The sequence below is a fragment of the Protopterus annectens genome, chromosome 4.part0 (assembly GCF_019279795.1).
Source record: "Protopterus annectens isolate FY-2018-M chromosome 4.part0, PAN1.0, whole genome shotgun sequence".
Classification (NCBI taxonomy): domain Eukaryota; kingdom Metazoa; phylum Chordata; order Ceratodontiformes; family Protopteridae; genus Protopterus; species Protopterus annectens.
This window is the reverse complement of record NC_056733.1, coordinates 1,825,908,921-1,825,924,527: the sequence shown is the minus strand read 5'-3', so window position 1 is coordinate 1,825,924,527 and position 15,607 is coordinate 1,825,908,921.

The following is a 15,607-nucleotide window of genomic DNA, read 5'->3' as shown; positions in this document are numbered from 1 at the left end:
TGAATTGTGCCATCCCAAATAGAACCAAGAGTTCTCCTTCAAAATAAAGGAAGCCAGTCTGGTGGCCCCTGCCATAAACAAACTTTACAACAAAAGGAAGAAACTGTTGCAGGAAAGAGGAAAATCCCAGGATGCAAAAAACTCCCTTACCAGCCTCAGTAAGAAGCTGAGATCCCTCACAAAATCCTCCAAAGCTAGTTACGAAAATAAAATTGCCAAATATTCCAAAGACAACCACAAGGCATTCTAGAGCTACGTCAAGAATCTAAATGGCAATGCTCAGATCTGCTCTGAGCTACAACAGAATGGCATTAAATATACTGATCCGAAGGATATTGCCAATATCCTGGCAGATCGATTCAGTGCCAACTTCACCCCCCTCTCACCCCCTAAATGGCCCATCTCAATACCGGTAGACTGCCAAATTCCAGTAAGAATGGCCACAAAGGTAAAAAAACGCACTCTCCAAAGCTAAGAATACAGCATCAATGGGACCAGATGACATCCCAGGCTATGCACTACATGAACTACAAAATGAACTGGCACCTCACCTAAGTGTCATGTTTAATCATACCCTCTCCTCAGGCTTCAGGCCCACTGAGTGGCGCACAGCTACAGTTATCCCACTCCACAAGGGGGGATCCACCTTGGATTCCGGGAACTACCGCCCCATCAGTCTGATGAGCCTGATCTGCCAGGCCATGGAACGTATTATCATGGAACTTATAAACAAAGACATTGGCAACCTTAAAACACTGGACCCCACCCAGTTTGGGTTTGTGAAGGGCTGATCTTGTCTCCTGAACCTGATTCACTTCTTCGAATCAGTATCCAGAGCTGTGGATGAGGGTAGCCTATCCGGACCTCGCCAAGGCTTTTGACACCATCCCCCACTCTGGAATCATAGATAAGCTTACTAAGCTGGACATTAATCCCTATGTCACTCAATGGGTTGCCAACTGGCTTAGTGACAGAACCCACACTGTAAAAGTAGCTGACTCCAAATCCAGCTCCAGACAAGTGACAAGTGGAGTACCTCAGGGTTCAGTCCTGGGACCGTTCTTGTTTGGCATCTACTTCTCTGAAGTACAGGTCAACACTAAGGGACTCTGGCTAACAAAGTTCGCAGATGACTGCAAACTGGGAGCCATTATTGAATCCCTAAATTATGTTGATACTCTAAAAAAAGGCCTTACAGAAACAGATGCTTGGTGCCAGAGCCATGGGCTCAAGCTCAATGCCAAGAAATGTAGTTATCCCCTTTGAGAAAAAACATGTACCCATGAATTACCACATAGGTGGCAGTACACTAAACACCAAAAGTGTGATAAGAGACTTAGGGACACAGGTGGACAGTGGTCAGTGGTCTCACCTTCAATAACCACATCACCACAACAGTCAGGAAATCCTTCTATGTGGCACACCTCATCACTAAGTGCTTTTCATCCAGAAAAAAGGTCGTCATTGTCCCACTGTACTCATCCCTCATTAGACCCATTATAGAATACAACGCCCCATTTGGTATGTACCTCTCAGGACAACTGCAACAACTGGAAAGGCCGCAGAAATACCTCACTAATAGAATCACAGGCCTAAAGCAGATGCCCTATGGTGACTGCCTTAAAAACTCCAGCTATACTCTGTCGGATATCGTCTACTCCGAGGCGATCTCTGCTTAACATACAAGGCCATGTCAAACCCAGAGCTGTTGGACATGCTACACTTAAAGAAATCCTAATCCCTCAGAGCCACATGCTCCAGGGATCTAAACCTTGTCATCACAATAAACAAAACATGCTGGAGGGATAGGTTCCTGACCCAGAGACTCCCCAGACTCTGGAATAGACTGCCCATACATGTAAGTAGAGCGCCTCTTTGGCCCTCTTCAAAAGGAACCTTGATGATTGGATGGGAGAAAGAAAATTCACCCCGGAGATCACATCAGTCGCCCTGCTAGACAAGGGTTCAGGGAAGTAAATAGTGTAGGAAGAAATAGCCAGGGAATTGTTATGGCTAGGTTTGTATAGGCCCTAGGGCCGACAGCCTAGTACTAACCTATGAACCGATGATTGTTTCCTATAGACATCACTAGATAGAGTACCATCATGTAAACGGGTTATTTGGATGTCCAAAAAAGAAATACAATTAGCATCATAATGAACTGTAAATTCTATGCCCTATTTAATTCATTGAGATAACTAACAAATTCTTAGAGATATCCTGAATCAGCTCTCCAAATGAGCCAGCAATCATCAAGATATCTTCTCCAAACATCAATTAAATCTAGAAACAAAATGTGTTCATGATCATAAATGATTTGTTGTTCCACATAACCCATAAATAAATCAGCGTAGATGGATGTAAACGATGCACCCATCGCAGTACCCTTTAATTGCAAGTAACACTTGTCCTCAAAGTAAAACACATTTTAGTTTATGCATGTTACACTAAGCATACCAAAAAAGTGTTGAAGTCAGGACTGTATAAAGGGAATTTGTCAAACCAATATTGTAAGGCGGTCAAACCTGCCCAATAATGTATACTCGTGTATAATGATTTCAAATCTAGCGTACACATAATCCATCCTGGTTCTAACTGAGAATCCGAAATGATATTCAAAAGCTGAGTGGTGTCCTGGATTCTAGCTCTAACACCTCTTAATAGGGGCTTCAAATAAACTGTTAAAAAAGCAGACAGTGATTCAGTCAAAGAGCCATGGCCAGCTACTATCGTGTGGCCAGGCTGCAGCGTGGAGAGAAAGCCTGGGAAAGGGGAAGAGGGACAGGAGGAAGGGACAGAATACTCTTAGTCTAAGCACAGTCATTCTTTAGTAAGGGAACGATATTTTTTGAGAAAGGAACTCCTTTTATGTGGTTTTGAAACATAATCATCCTGACAGTTTACCTTTACAAAGCCGAATCACAGTGGTGCGACTGCTCATATGAGCAAATCGTAACCATGAAAATGAAAACAGCGACAGTATTAAATGTTCAAAAATCAGCAAATCAAAAAGCAGATTCGCTAATTTTCAAACATTAATGTAAAAAAAAAATCTAATGAAGTGTAAAGTGTGTGGGGGGGTCAAACTCCACTGGACCCCCCACCCCCCTACATTAATATTCTAACTCCAAGATCGCACCACAGTGGGGAAAGGGACTATTTTCCGATCCCCACTATAGTGCAATCCAGCCCAAAATGTCAAATGTGCAATGAGCGAATGTCACTGTGCATTCGCTCATTACACATTCAAACCTTTTTCCGTTCGGCATTTGCAAACTGCCTTTCGGACAATTGCTGTTCGTCCGTGTGCAATACACACACATGAAGGTAAGCCCATCCTGACACTTCCTCTTGGTACCCTGACTCCTGTAAGGTTTTTTTTTTTTTTTTTGTTTGTTTGTTCTGTCCTTTGAAGTTGGATGCCTTGTTAGGGGAGAACACGGGAATATGAAACATTGTAGATACCCCATGCATCAATTTACCTCTATCATCTCATTGTTTGAGAACTTGGATAGCAGAAAGGCCAAAATTCAGAACTTAAAGGAGAATTGAAAATATTTTCTAAATCCACAGAAAAATTCTGGTTATGTAACCAAGTATAACTTCTTAATACAACAAAAAGCGCTGCATTTCTATAAATAGTGTTTGCACCTACCAAGATGCTCCTCAAAGAATATTTTGAAACTTGAGTCAATTCAGAAACAATCTCATTCATGTAAGACTTCTGTTCAGCAGGTAAAGATACAGCAAAGTCATCTAAACTGGAAGCACAATACAAACTTAATTTCCACATGAAGCCCTGGTGACTTAAAATTCTAAAGACTAAATTACTTGACTGAGGCAAATATTTTCTTTCAGATTCTAACCACTTGACAATTTCATCCAGTGGTTTAGGGTTAGAAGATGACAAGTCTCTATTATCAGAGTCAGCAGCTGGACAATCCACATATACCCAGCTAACAATGGAGCAAAGAGAGCTGCAAGATCAGAGTACACCTTTTATTTCCTCAAAGCCTTATAAACATCTTCTAAGGCCAGTAACAAAGGAGGAATAGTCAAAACAATGGAATCTCATCCTCAACAAAATCATAAACTCTGCCAATCTCTGAAGTAGCTCCTGACTGATTCCAGTCAAATCCATCTCTAAATCAAGCTAGCATTTGTGGAAACGGCAACATCTGCTTAGGTTCTGGAACCTGTTCTTCTTCCAAAGAATCAGACTGGACAGATTAGGAGTGTTCACTACAGTCTGCATAAGGGTCCCCATCAAAATCTGTGGTAGTAGACTGATCTCTAGAGAAGGCAGCCCCAAAGTCATTCTGAAGAGGACCATAATCTCCAAGATTAGCTGACTGTAAAACTCTCTTGGCTAAGGAACCACATCAGCCCTAGTTATGGTAATAACCTGATTGTTGTGTGATAAGTTTCTGTTTCTTCTTACTGTGAACTGCACTACAGGAAAAAATATCTGTGGACAGAGAATTTATGTCTGGCAAGAGGTCTCTTACCCCAGACCTCTCCTGCACCTAAATGGTTTGGTTCTTCTATACTTGAACCAGGTACCATTAACAGCCCTGGAGGATGTAACTGACCCTGAACCATACAGGACTGCAGGCTCACAAGAGAGGGTGACAGGGAAATAGGTAAATGGTCTGCAAGATGGCAAAAGGCAATAACAGATTCACAAACCATAAACTGAAGCATGCTTTTGTTAAGTTTTTTCTTTTAAGATTTACTAGATCTGATGGGGGCAGCTGTACCAGGATGTGTCAAGTCAGGGGGAAAACACCAGCCAGAATAATACCTTGACACTATTAAGGGCTGACTAAGAACAGCAATAATAGCAAATAAAAACTATGTCCCCCCACAGCAAATAGGGCTAAACTGCATAAATGTAGAAGAAACAGTTTAAATTGTGCTAATCCTTGATCTACAATCTGCATATTGTTACAAAGACGTGTCTGGAGAGTTTCTCCTAGGGCCTCTGCTGAAAATTGGCTTCATTCCATGTCGGATCTTCCCAGTTAATAAATGTTAAATTAAAGAAATTGTAGTAAACAGCAGCACACACAATCATAGTGCCAAGTAAAACTCGCTTGTCCAAATAGTGATAAAAAATCATATGCCCTTAAATCAAATGCAAGCATTTTAAAATGGTATAAGTAAACATTTACTTAGAGATTCCCTTGTCAAAAATGAAAAAATCTCCACAGAAAATGCAAATAAAGTGATTTGTGGTAAAGTTGTGATTTAACGATAAAAACAGCTATAGCACTATTAAATCAGCAGTAAATATATTATAAATGAAGAAAAAAGTGAAAAAATGCAATATTACCCTGTCAGAACTTCAAAATGAAGCAAATAAACAACAGAAACAGGGGCCGGTAACAAAGGAGGAACAGCCAAAATGCTAACATAACTTACCTGTAACAGTAGATGTTCGTAGAACACTTGGCCTTACTGGTATATTATTTATTATATTTATTTAATGTTTGTTGACCAGGAAGGTCCGACTGGGCATAGGCCCTTTTCTAATAGAGGCCCAGGGGGAGTCCCAAACAGAATAACGACTGTTACAAATAAATGATACTATATGTGAAGGCTGCCAGACCAACTAGATAGAATTTTGTAAATAATTCTATGTCACTTGTGAATAGTAATATGATTTGTATGCTTGTCCTACAAATGTAGAAGTTATGTCTTACCATAACGTTCCATCTGTGTTGTTGATCTTCATTCATTCATTACTGATGGGTTATCGGTTCCGTCCTCAGAACTGAGCTGGCCAATATCAAGCTCACGTCAGCCAAAAACTCTCGAGCCAAGGTCCTACCCAGAATGCTCTGCTCCCTGTTACCTCAGATCAAGTTTGCAAGTTGATAGATAAAAGTAGAGGCTACCTCTGGTCATAACAGACCTACAAGAAATGAGTACATAAGATCAACAAAGAACCTCCGTACAGGGGATGGAGGTTGGGAACAACTGAATGAACGAAGATCAACAACACAGATGAAACGTTATGGTAAGACATAATTTCTTTATCTGATGTTGTTAATCTTCGTTCATTCCTTACTGATGGGACAGAGTCCCCAGCTACCTGTATTCCTGGGTGGCCCTCATGAAAGGACATTCCTGAGCACCATGGAGCCAAAGGAATCTCTACCTCTGGAAGCCATGTCCAATTTGTAATGAAGAATAAAGGTATGAGGTTTGGCCCAAGTTGCAGCTGAGCAAATATCATTGAGGGAAGCCTTAGCATGGAAAGCTGCTGAAGTTGCCATAGATCTTGTAGAATGTGCTTTAACTCTATGAGGCAAAGTGAGATTGTGTTTGTTGTAGATAAAGGTAATACAATTTCTCAACCATGAAGCTAATGTAACTTTTGATACAGGATGACCCTGTCTAGATCCAGAAAAAGCCAGAAACAGTTGGTCTGAATTACGGGTAAATTGTTTTCTGTCCAGATAATATTGGAATTGCCTATGAACATCCAAGGAGTGCAGGCAATACTCTCCCTTGTTAGAATGGTTAGGAAAGAACACTGGGAGGTCAACAGACTGATTGATAGATCGCTCTGACACCACTTTTGGTAAAAAGGCAGAATTAGTTCTCAGTGATACCCTATCCTTATGGAGGATAAGATAGGGAGGTTTAATGCATAAGGCCTGAAGTTCTCACAATCGCCTGGCTGATGTGATTGCAATCAAAAACAAAGTTTTCTAAGAGAGATGTTTTACATCACATGAAGACGCAGGTTCAAAGGGGAGAGCTGTTAGAGCTTGCAGAACTAAAGCTAAATCCCAAGGTTATATGGGTTTCTCTAAAGGGAGGTTTTAGGTGGATAACCCCTTTCAAGAAAGTCTTGCAGAGTCTGTGTATCATAAGTGAAGAATCTTGAAAACCAATATGAAAATTTGAGATGGCAGCTAAATGTACACAGATAGTAGAGGCAGACACCTCAGAGTGGAAACAATGTGATAAGTAATCCAATACCACTAAGACTGGGGTTGACAAGGGGTCTAATTGTTTATTTGCTGCCCATAAAGAGAACCTCTTCCATTTGTTAAGCTAGATTAGTCTGGTGGACAATTTATGAGATGCAATAAGAATATTGTGCACATGGGACGAAAGGTTTTCATGCCTGGCAATCATTGGAAGTGAAGAAATCAAGCGGGCAGTTTCAGGGTTGTTAGACTTGGGTGAATCAGACCCTGCATATGGGAGATCAACGTTGGGGATGGATTGAGAATCCACGGTTGAGCTAGCAGGTGAGGCCAGAGGAAGGGAAACCAGACTTGTTCAGGCCAATATGGAGCAATGAAGATAACTTTGCTCTTCAACTGTCGTGCTTTCTTTAGAAATTGGGAAATGAGGGGGAGAGGAAGATAACCATAAAGAAGACCCGAGGGCCAAGCGTTGACTACAGCATCTCTTGGTGACTGTCCCCGAGGGGGGAATCAGGGCAAAGTAGTTGTTGCACTTGTAGTTGGTTGAGGAGGCAAATAGGTCGCAGCAAGGCTGGCCCCAGAGATTGAAGATTTTTGGCACTATCAGAGGATTGAGGGACCACTCATAAGGCTGTAGAATGCACCTGCTCAACTGGTTCGTTATCACGTTGGAGATCCCGGGAATGTGCGTGTCATTTAGAAAGCGGTTGTAAGCTATCGCCCATTGCGATATTCTCAAGGCCTCTCGGCATAATGGGTAAGATCTGGTGACCCCTTGTTTGTTGATGTACCAGACCACTGACATGTTGTCTGACTGGATCGCAATAATCCCGACGGAAAGACGGCGTGAAATGCTTGCAACGCTAGAAGCACCACCCTCAGTTCCAGGACACTGATATGCAAAAGGGCCTCTGTCTCCGACCAGGTGCTTGGACCGAGTTTCCCTGACATAGCCCCTCCCCACCCCATCAGGGAGGCATCCTTGGTCACTGTGGCTATCGGATGATGGGGGTTGAAAGGGCGAGACCATTGTTGGGGATTTTGAGATGTCCACTAGAGTAAATCTTCCTTGCATCTCTGAGTTACACATATCTGCAAAGACAAAGGATGTTGCAGAAGGTTCCACTGAGTGAGAAGTAGCCACTGAAGGAGCCTCATGTGGAATCTGGCTAGAGGAACAATGGTAATCGAGGCTGCCATTGCCCCCACTAGATGGAGTACAGATCGAGCTAGGGATTTGTGGTGACAGAGCAGCGGTTGAACTTGTTGCCTTATTCTCTGAAGCCTGTGTTCTGGAACGGATGCTTTGAAATTTCTAGTGTCCAACAGTACCCCATAAATTCCAAAGACTGAGATGGGGTTGTGTTGGATTTCTCGCAGTTTATAGTGATTCCCCGGCTTCGAGCTGTTAAGAGAGTATACTTCAGGGTTTCTTCTAGTAGACGCTTGGTGGGGGTGGAGAGGAACCAGTCGTCTAGATATGGAAACGCCTAGAATCCTTGAAGTCACAAGTAAGTGATGACTACTGCCATGCATTTTGTGAACACTCTGGGGGCTGTAGAGAGACCGAAGGGCAGGGCTAGAAACTGGTAGTGATTGGCTCCTATTCGGAAGTGGAGGTATCTTCTTGAGCATTTGTCCATTTTCATGTGGTAATATGCATCTTGAAGATCTACAGAGCACATCCAATTGTCTTCTTCCAGAATAGGAAGGATAGACTGAACCGTGACCATCCGGAATTTCTCTGTTTTTACAAATTTGTTTAGTGTACTGAGTTCCAGAATTGGTCTCCAGTCCCCTGTCTTTTTTGGCACTAAAAAGAATCTTGAGTAAAATCCGTATCCTGTCTGGTCTGGGGGTACCATCTGGATGACTCTTTTTTTGTAGCAGCATTTGGATTTCGTGTGCTGCTACTTCCCTTTGACTGGGTGGAATGTCGGGTAATACTCTTGATGAGACTGCGCAAATATGGAAGGGGATGTGATGGCCTCTGGATATAATCCATTGTACCCTAGAGTCGGTTGTTATCTTTTCCCAGGCAGCGGTGTACAAGGAAAAATGACCCCCGACTGCTTCCAGAGGTGAGCAGTCGGCAATGCTTCAGGAGCGCTGACAGGGTTGGCCAAAGAAAGAATCTCTGGAACCCCGGTTTCACGGACCTCCTCTGCCCTGAAAGGGGCATCTTCCATTGGAGTTTCCCCCTCTGCCACTAGGGAGAACTCGGTACATGCATCACAGAAAGAACCCTGTGATTTCTTGTGCCAGATTTTTCCGCTCCTCTGATTTCTGGAGTAGAATCGCTGAGGAGTGGAGTGTCTGGCACCAACAGCAGCCAGGGCCTTGCCATCTTGTTTACACCTTGCCAGTGTATCCTTGACTTTAGGGCCAAACAAAGAAGCGGCCTCAATGGGGGCATTCATAAAGGAAGCCTTAATGGAGTCCGCAAAGTCACAAAGGCACATCCAGGCATGTCGTCTGGCAAGTATACCTGCGCTTGCCACTCTAGCCGCCCCCTCCTTTGCGTGAGAAATAAGATGCATGGAAGAGTTGGAAATGGACTCTAGGGTGGCTATCTGAAAAGCCACATTATCACGGACTTCGTCAGAAACAGCTCCTGCCAAGGTTTCAGAGAGCTGGTTGATAAGATCTCGCTGAAGCCTGGTAAAATGTGCCAAATAATTCAAAGACCTTAAGGCAAAGGTCGATGAAGCAAACACACGTCCCTAATCTGTCAATCGCCTGAGACTCCTTGTTGGGCGGATGGACAGTTTGGCACTCTTCTGCAAAATCCTTCTTAGTAGCAGCTGCCACCACCATAGCATCTACTGGAAGACCTTGTGACCAATAGGGGTGCTCAGCTGGGGGCGATAATATTTTATCTGGTCTCTTAGGTATCACTTCCAGGGTAGCAGGAGCCTTCCATGCGTGCTGAACGATGAGATGGACGAGTTCATCGGCAGGCGGGATGACCCAGGAGGTAGGGGGCTGGGCATGAAAAGCCTGCAGGAATACGGGTTCTTCACAGGAAGGATAAGAGGGCTTCCAGTCACCCCTCTGTCTAAGGATCTCGAGGATGTCACCAAAGGACACCTCATCAGAGGGTAACTGTGGGGACCCTTCCCCGTCATCAAAATCCATGTCTTCGGTCAATGACTCTTCAGTGGAGTCCACGTGCTTCCTCTTACACAATACTTTGCGGGGTACTTCTTCCGTGGGAGGTTCTGGAGAAGACTGCAAAGAGGGGGCCTCCTGTGGAGGAGAAACCTGAGGCTCTTGCACCCGGTGTCCAGCAGCTGAAGCTTGTGGCAGTTGCGGCACAGATGGGGAGAGGACTCCGACAAGTGAGCTTTGCCAGTGGAGGCAAGCACCCTCTCCATGGCCTGGAAGTCTGGCCCACCCAAGGAGAGATGGGAGACCGGAACCGAGCACGACAACCTCGGAACCAGGATCACACCCCACCTCGATGAACCCGCCCCCAGACCAGGAGTCTCAAGAGGACCATGCACCGTAAGAGAGACAGCATCCCTGGAAGGTGCCATAGAAAAAAATCTGCATGGAGCCAGGAATGCCCTCTCCAATGGCACAGCCACTAGCCTGAGAACAGCCCGATGCCCAGTACACTGAAGGCCACAAGGATGACTCTGGTTCCAAAGTGAGATCCACTATTGGAGTCGGAGGAAAGGAAGCTGCTGTCGAAGTAATAGGCTTCAAGACTTGAGTGGAAGTTGAAGGAGGAGTATATGTTGGGGTTTGAGGAGCTATACGTTCACCTGAATGAGGGAACGTGGATTTTGACAGTTGAGAGAGACCTCTGGCCACAAGCAACTGGTCAACAAGCTGTAACACATCCTGTTCAGAGAGACTCTTGGTTGACCTCATGGAGAAAGTTGATGGTGATTCTGGCCTTTCTAGAAAAGGACTATACTGACTGCTAGCAAAAGGATCCAGTGAAGGGGAATATTTGGTCCTTGCTAATTCAATAGGTGCAGAGCCTGGAGCTGAGGAAGTCTGCACTGAAGAAAACGGTGTGGAAAAAGTCTGCGCCGAAGATGTCAACGCCACAGTAGTTGAAGATGTCTGCACCATAAAGGCAAAGGTCTGCCCCGAAGGGTACGGTGCCATAGTGGAAAGTGTCTGCACCAGCAATAAGGACGGTGCCGAGAAGGACTGCACTGAAGCACATGTCGGTGCAGAAAATGTCGGCGCCTTGGAGTACAGAAGAGTTATACTTGGAGCCGAAGGCGAATGTACAAACGGTGCCGAAGGGGAGTGAAACTGTATTGACGGTGCTGTTAGGGGTTGCGACTGAGTTGTTGGAACCGTAGTTGTCTGCACCGGGAACTCCGGTGCTGGTATCGATAAAGGAGACATGGCTGTAGTCATAATCATTTGGGGTGGTCCCGAGCCTGGAGCTGACAGAGTCACAGGGGGCAGCGCCGGAGTAGTAATCAATTTCACCTTCTTGTGAGTCGACTCCCTACTATCTCCAGAGGGAGAAGAAGGGAGCGACTTCGATGAAGAAGAGGAAGAACACCTCTTCTGGGGTTTAACAGCAGGGGGTCAGCCCTCTGACCCAGAAATAGCCTCAGAGAAAGGAGACTTGAGGAGACCTTTCAAAATTAACTTATTCTTCCTCTTGTTGCGAGTCCTTGTAGAGATATTTTTACAAATCCCACATGGAGTATCCACAGTCAAGTGGAAGACATTAAGACAGTAGACACATATGTCATGGCCACCAGGAAGCGGTAACTTACGGCTGCAATCCTTGCACTGCTTATGCTACTTTTCTTATCCAACATAACTGGTGTGAAGAAGAAGCACAGTACCAAAAGGAAGAATAAATGCTACCCAAAAAAGGTAAAAAGAGAAAAAGAAGGATTACCAGCGATGGTAATGGAGAATTACCACAAGGTAAGAAAAGAGGGTAATAAAGGGAAAAGACTAAAGGGAGAGAGTGTAAAGAGTGTGATAGGGTAGGAAAATATTAGAATAAACTCTTGAGAAAAATTGAGAGTAAGAATAATATAAATATAAACTTTCAAAAAATTAGACACTTAGCTGAGAGAGTGGCTTGACATGGCTGTACAGCAATGCGGCAAACGAGATCTGAAGTAACAGGGAGGAGAGCATTCTGGGTAGGACCTTGGCTCGAGAGTTTTTGGCTGACATGAGCTTGATATTGGCCGGCTCGGTTCCGAGGATGGAACTGATAACCCATCAGTAAGGAATGAACGAAGATTAACAACATCAAATCTGTATGTTATGTGCTGAGCTTCAAGAATGTAACCACAGTGTACACTACTGGAAAAAAACAGAGTTAACTTGCAAACACTAAGAAATTAAGTTGACAAGTAAAGAGTTTTACGATTGTGTTTACCACAGCTAGAAGACAGAATGTCTGCAGCTAGAAATTCTTTCTATTGTCTGGAAACAGAAATAATTACAAGTTTCAAGGGTAAATGTGTGTAACTGTTTTACAACTTCCAGTTCTAGACAAACTTTTAAGAGATAAGTATTTTTGACACAGAGATGTTAAATTTTAAATTCCTGTTAGCCTGAGGACTAAAGGCAAAGGTATCAAAGAATAATGTAATCTGAGATGCCCCAGCAGTAATGTTTGATAGTAATTTAAGAACTATCTCTGAGAGTAAGTCTGGGCATTTTGTATCTTGTCTTGGATCTAGAAACATCCTCTCACCAGCACTTCTGCCTTGCTAATAGTAAGTATTAGACTATAGTGATTTCTCTGAGAGATATATAGGAATATAGCAAGATTAGTTTAGATGTTTTCTGCATTTATGTGAGACTGTTCTGTAATGTTGTTTTAAAATATTTCCTGTGATTCTGAACTCTGTTGTCACTGTATTGAGTATTGTCTTGTTCCTTTATTATTTATTATTAAATGAGCTCAACAGCAGTGGTACATACAAGGATAACAAGGAATAAAGATGGCAGGAAGGAGGGGAAGGAATTAGCCAGGTGTAAGACAGCAGCAGAGCCAAGAATAAGACAGGTGAAATTTGAGGAGAAATTTGAACTGCAGGTGATTTGGTGTAGTAAGTACATTTTGGGGGATAGAGTTCCATGTTCTTGCAATGTGTTTGGAGTAAAGAGATTCACCAGAAAAGTTGTTTGTTTTTGAGACTTGTAAGAGGAATTTGTCAGAAGATCTAAGTAATATTTTATTAGAGTGGGGATGAAGCAAGTTGCAGAGTGCAGAGCACCTGTCTGGGAAGTAGAGTATGCTATGGGCCACAGTGAGTTGGGTGTATGTGAGGTAAATGTGGAGCTCAAGCCATTGTTGTAATGTAGTTAAGAATGTTTGGGGTGAAAAGTGTTTTTTGTTATGTATCTGTCTAAATGTAGTGTTCTTGGTGATACATTGGCATTGTCTAACCAGGTAGATGGGTAGGTGGTCTCTGATACTATTTGGAAGGCAACCTGAGAGGTAGTTGTGTGATGACTTGCTGGTTAATATCTAGTTTAGTACTGAATGTTTATTGGTTGTTTTGCCCTCTCTAGTTAGAGCTTATATAAGCTAAGAGCATGCATAAAGGTGCATGAAAGTTGATGGTTTGTCAGCGGAACAATAATCCAGTCTGTGTGAATGTCACTCATAACTACAGTTTCTTGAGAGAATGCAAAGGATGTCCAGGGCAGAAAGTCTTCAATTACGGCAGGATTGTTTCCAGGTGTGATGTAGGAAGCTATTTTAATTATAGAAGTTTTGGAGTTTATTACAAGTTTGGTAAATAACAGTTCTGTGTTATTTTATTTTGGAGGGTTAGGTTCAAGGAGTTGAAGGTTGAGAGTACTTTTATATGTAATAGCTATGCCTCCACCCAGTTTGTTTAGTCTATCCATTCTTTGGATGTTGTAGCCTTGGGTTAGTAATTCACTATCCCTTATGTTGGGTTTTAGCCAGGTTTCAGTTAGAACTGCTATGTCAGGAGCATAGAGTGAGACAATTGCATGAAATGCGTGTATTTTATCTGATAGACTCCAGAGGTTCATGTTTAGAAGAAAGAGATTTTATTTATTGGGGGTAAGAGTTATATTAATGTTAGTATTCGTATGGGGAAGTGTGTTTGCTTCCAGTGGGTTAGGGCGGATGTCTCCACTAAGTCTGAGGTCAATGTTTAAATGAATAATGGGGTCAGGATATTTGAGGGTACGTTTGGTACATTTACGAAAAAGATGAAGTGAATATTCATGAGTGTATCTGTATGTGTGAAGTCCTAGACTGGTGATGGTGAAGAGGCTACGTTATCATAACACAGTGTATGAATTTGGTGTAGTGAAGTGAATGCAAGTGTAGGGGAAGAGGAAGGAGATGGTGTTGATAAGAAGTTAGAAGAGACGTTAAGAAAAGAAGAGATAGTAGAGTAGTTTGGTAGAGCAGCATGATGGACTGGGGTGAAGACAATAGAAGGATATTAGGGGATAAGGAAAGTTGGAGAGAAGGAGTCTTGGTAGAACAAAAGTTCTTGGTAGAACAAAAGTGAAGTATCAAGTAGAAGGAAAAAATTACGATGAGGAAAAGGGAGTATAGTTGGAGAGTGATAAGCTGGAAAGAGAGAGTGAGGAGAAAGAGAGGAGTAGAGGAAGAAGAGAGTGGAGGGAGGAAAGTATTTATTAAACAAACAGAAATACAGAATAAAACAGCACTTAAGGCTGTAAATTATCTAAGCAAATATAAATTCAGGAGAAAAATAAGAAGTTATGTACCTACCATAACGTTCCATGTTAGTTGTCTTCTCTCGCCTTCTTTCTTGCTTGATGGTTCGGAGCCGATCCCTCGGCTCCGACTCGGCACTTGCTAAGCTCGAGAGTCTCTTTTACCAGCTCGAGGCAGCCCCATATCCCATGATGCAAGGCGGTAAGTACCCAGATCTCGTTTGTTGACAAAGGGCAATAACACCAAGCATGAAATACTTCCCAAAGGAAGAAGAAACTTACAGATGGAAAAAGGACCAGGTCTGAATGGTCTTTAGCATAATAGTTTCTTATACAAGGTCTGTCCAGGCCAGGGGGAAGGAGGGAGGGTCGCAAGAAAGAAGGCGAGAGAAGACAACTAACATGGAACGTTATGGTAGGTACATAACTTCTTAATGTTAAGTTGTCAATCTCGCCTTCATTCTTGCTTGATGGGACCGCGTCCCTAGCACCTCTATCCTGGGTGGCTCAATGGAAAAAACTCTTGAGGACTGTAGAGCCAAAACTGGCTCTGTCCCTGGAGGCCAAGTCCAATATGTAATGGGAAACAAAAGTGTGAGGAGTAGCCCAAGTGGCCGCTGCACAAATAGTGTCCAAAGGAAGTCTAGCTTGAAAAGCTGTAGAAGTAGCTAAACTCCTAGTTGAATGTGCTTTAGGTTTTGAGCACAGCTGTTTTCCCCTGAGCGTATAAATTTCAGTGATGACCGAAGAAAGCCATCTGGACAAAGTCACTTTAGAAACAGGAAGGCCTTTTTTATTATCCGCATAGGAAACAAAAGTTGATCAGATTTTCTAAATTTTTGTTCTGTCCAAATAATATCTAAGTTGACGATGGACATCAAGATAATGTAGCTTTTGTTCAGCTCTGTCTGAATAGTTAGGGAAAAATACCGGGAGATCAATGGATTGATTCAAATTGTTCTTTGAAGCGACCTTAGGTAAAA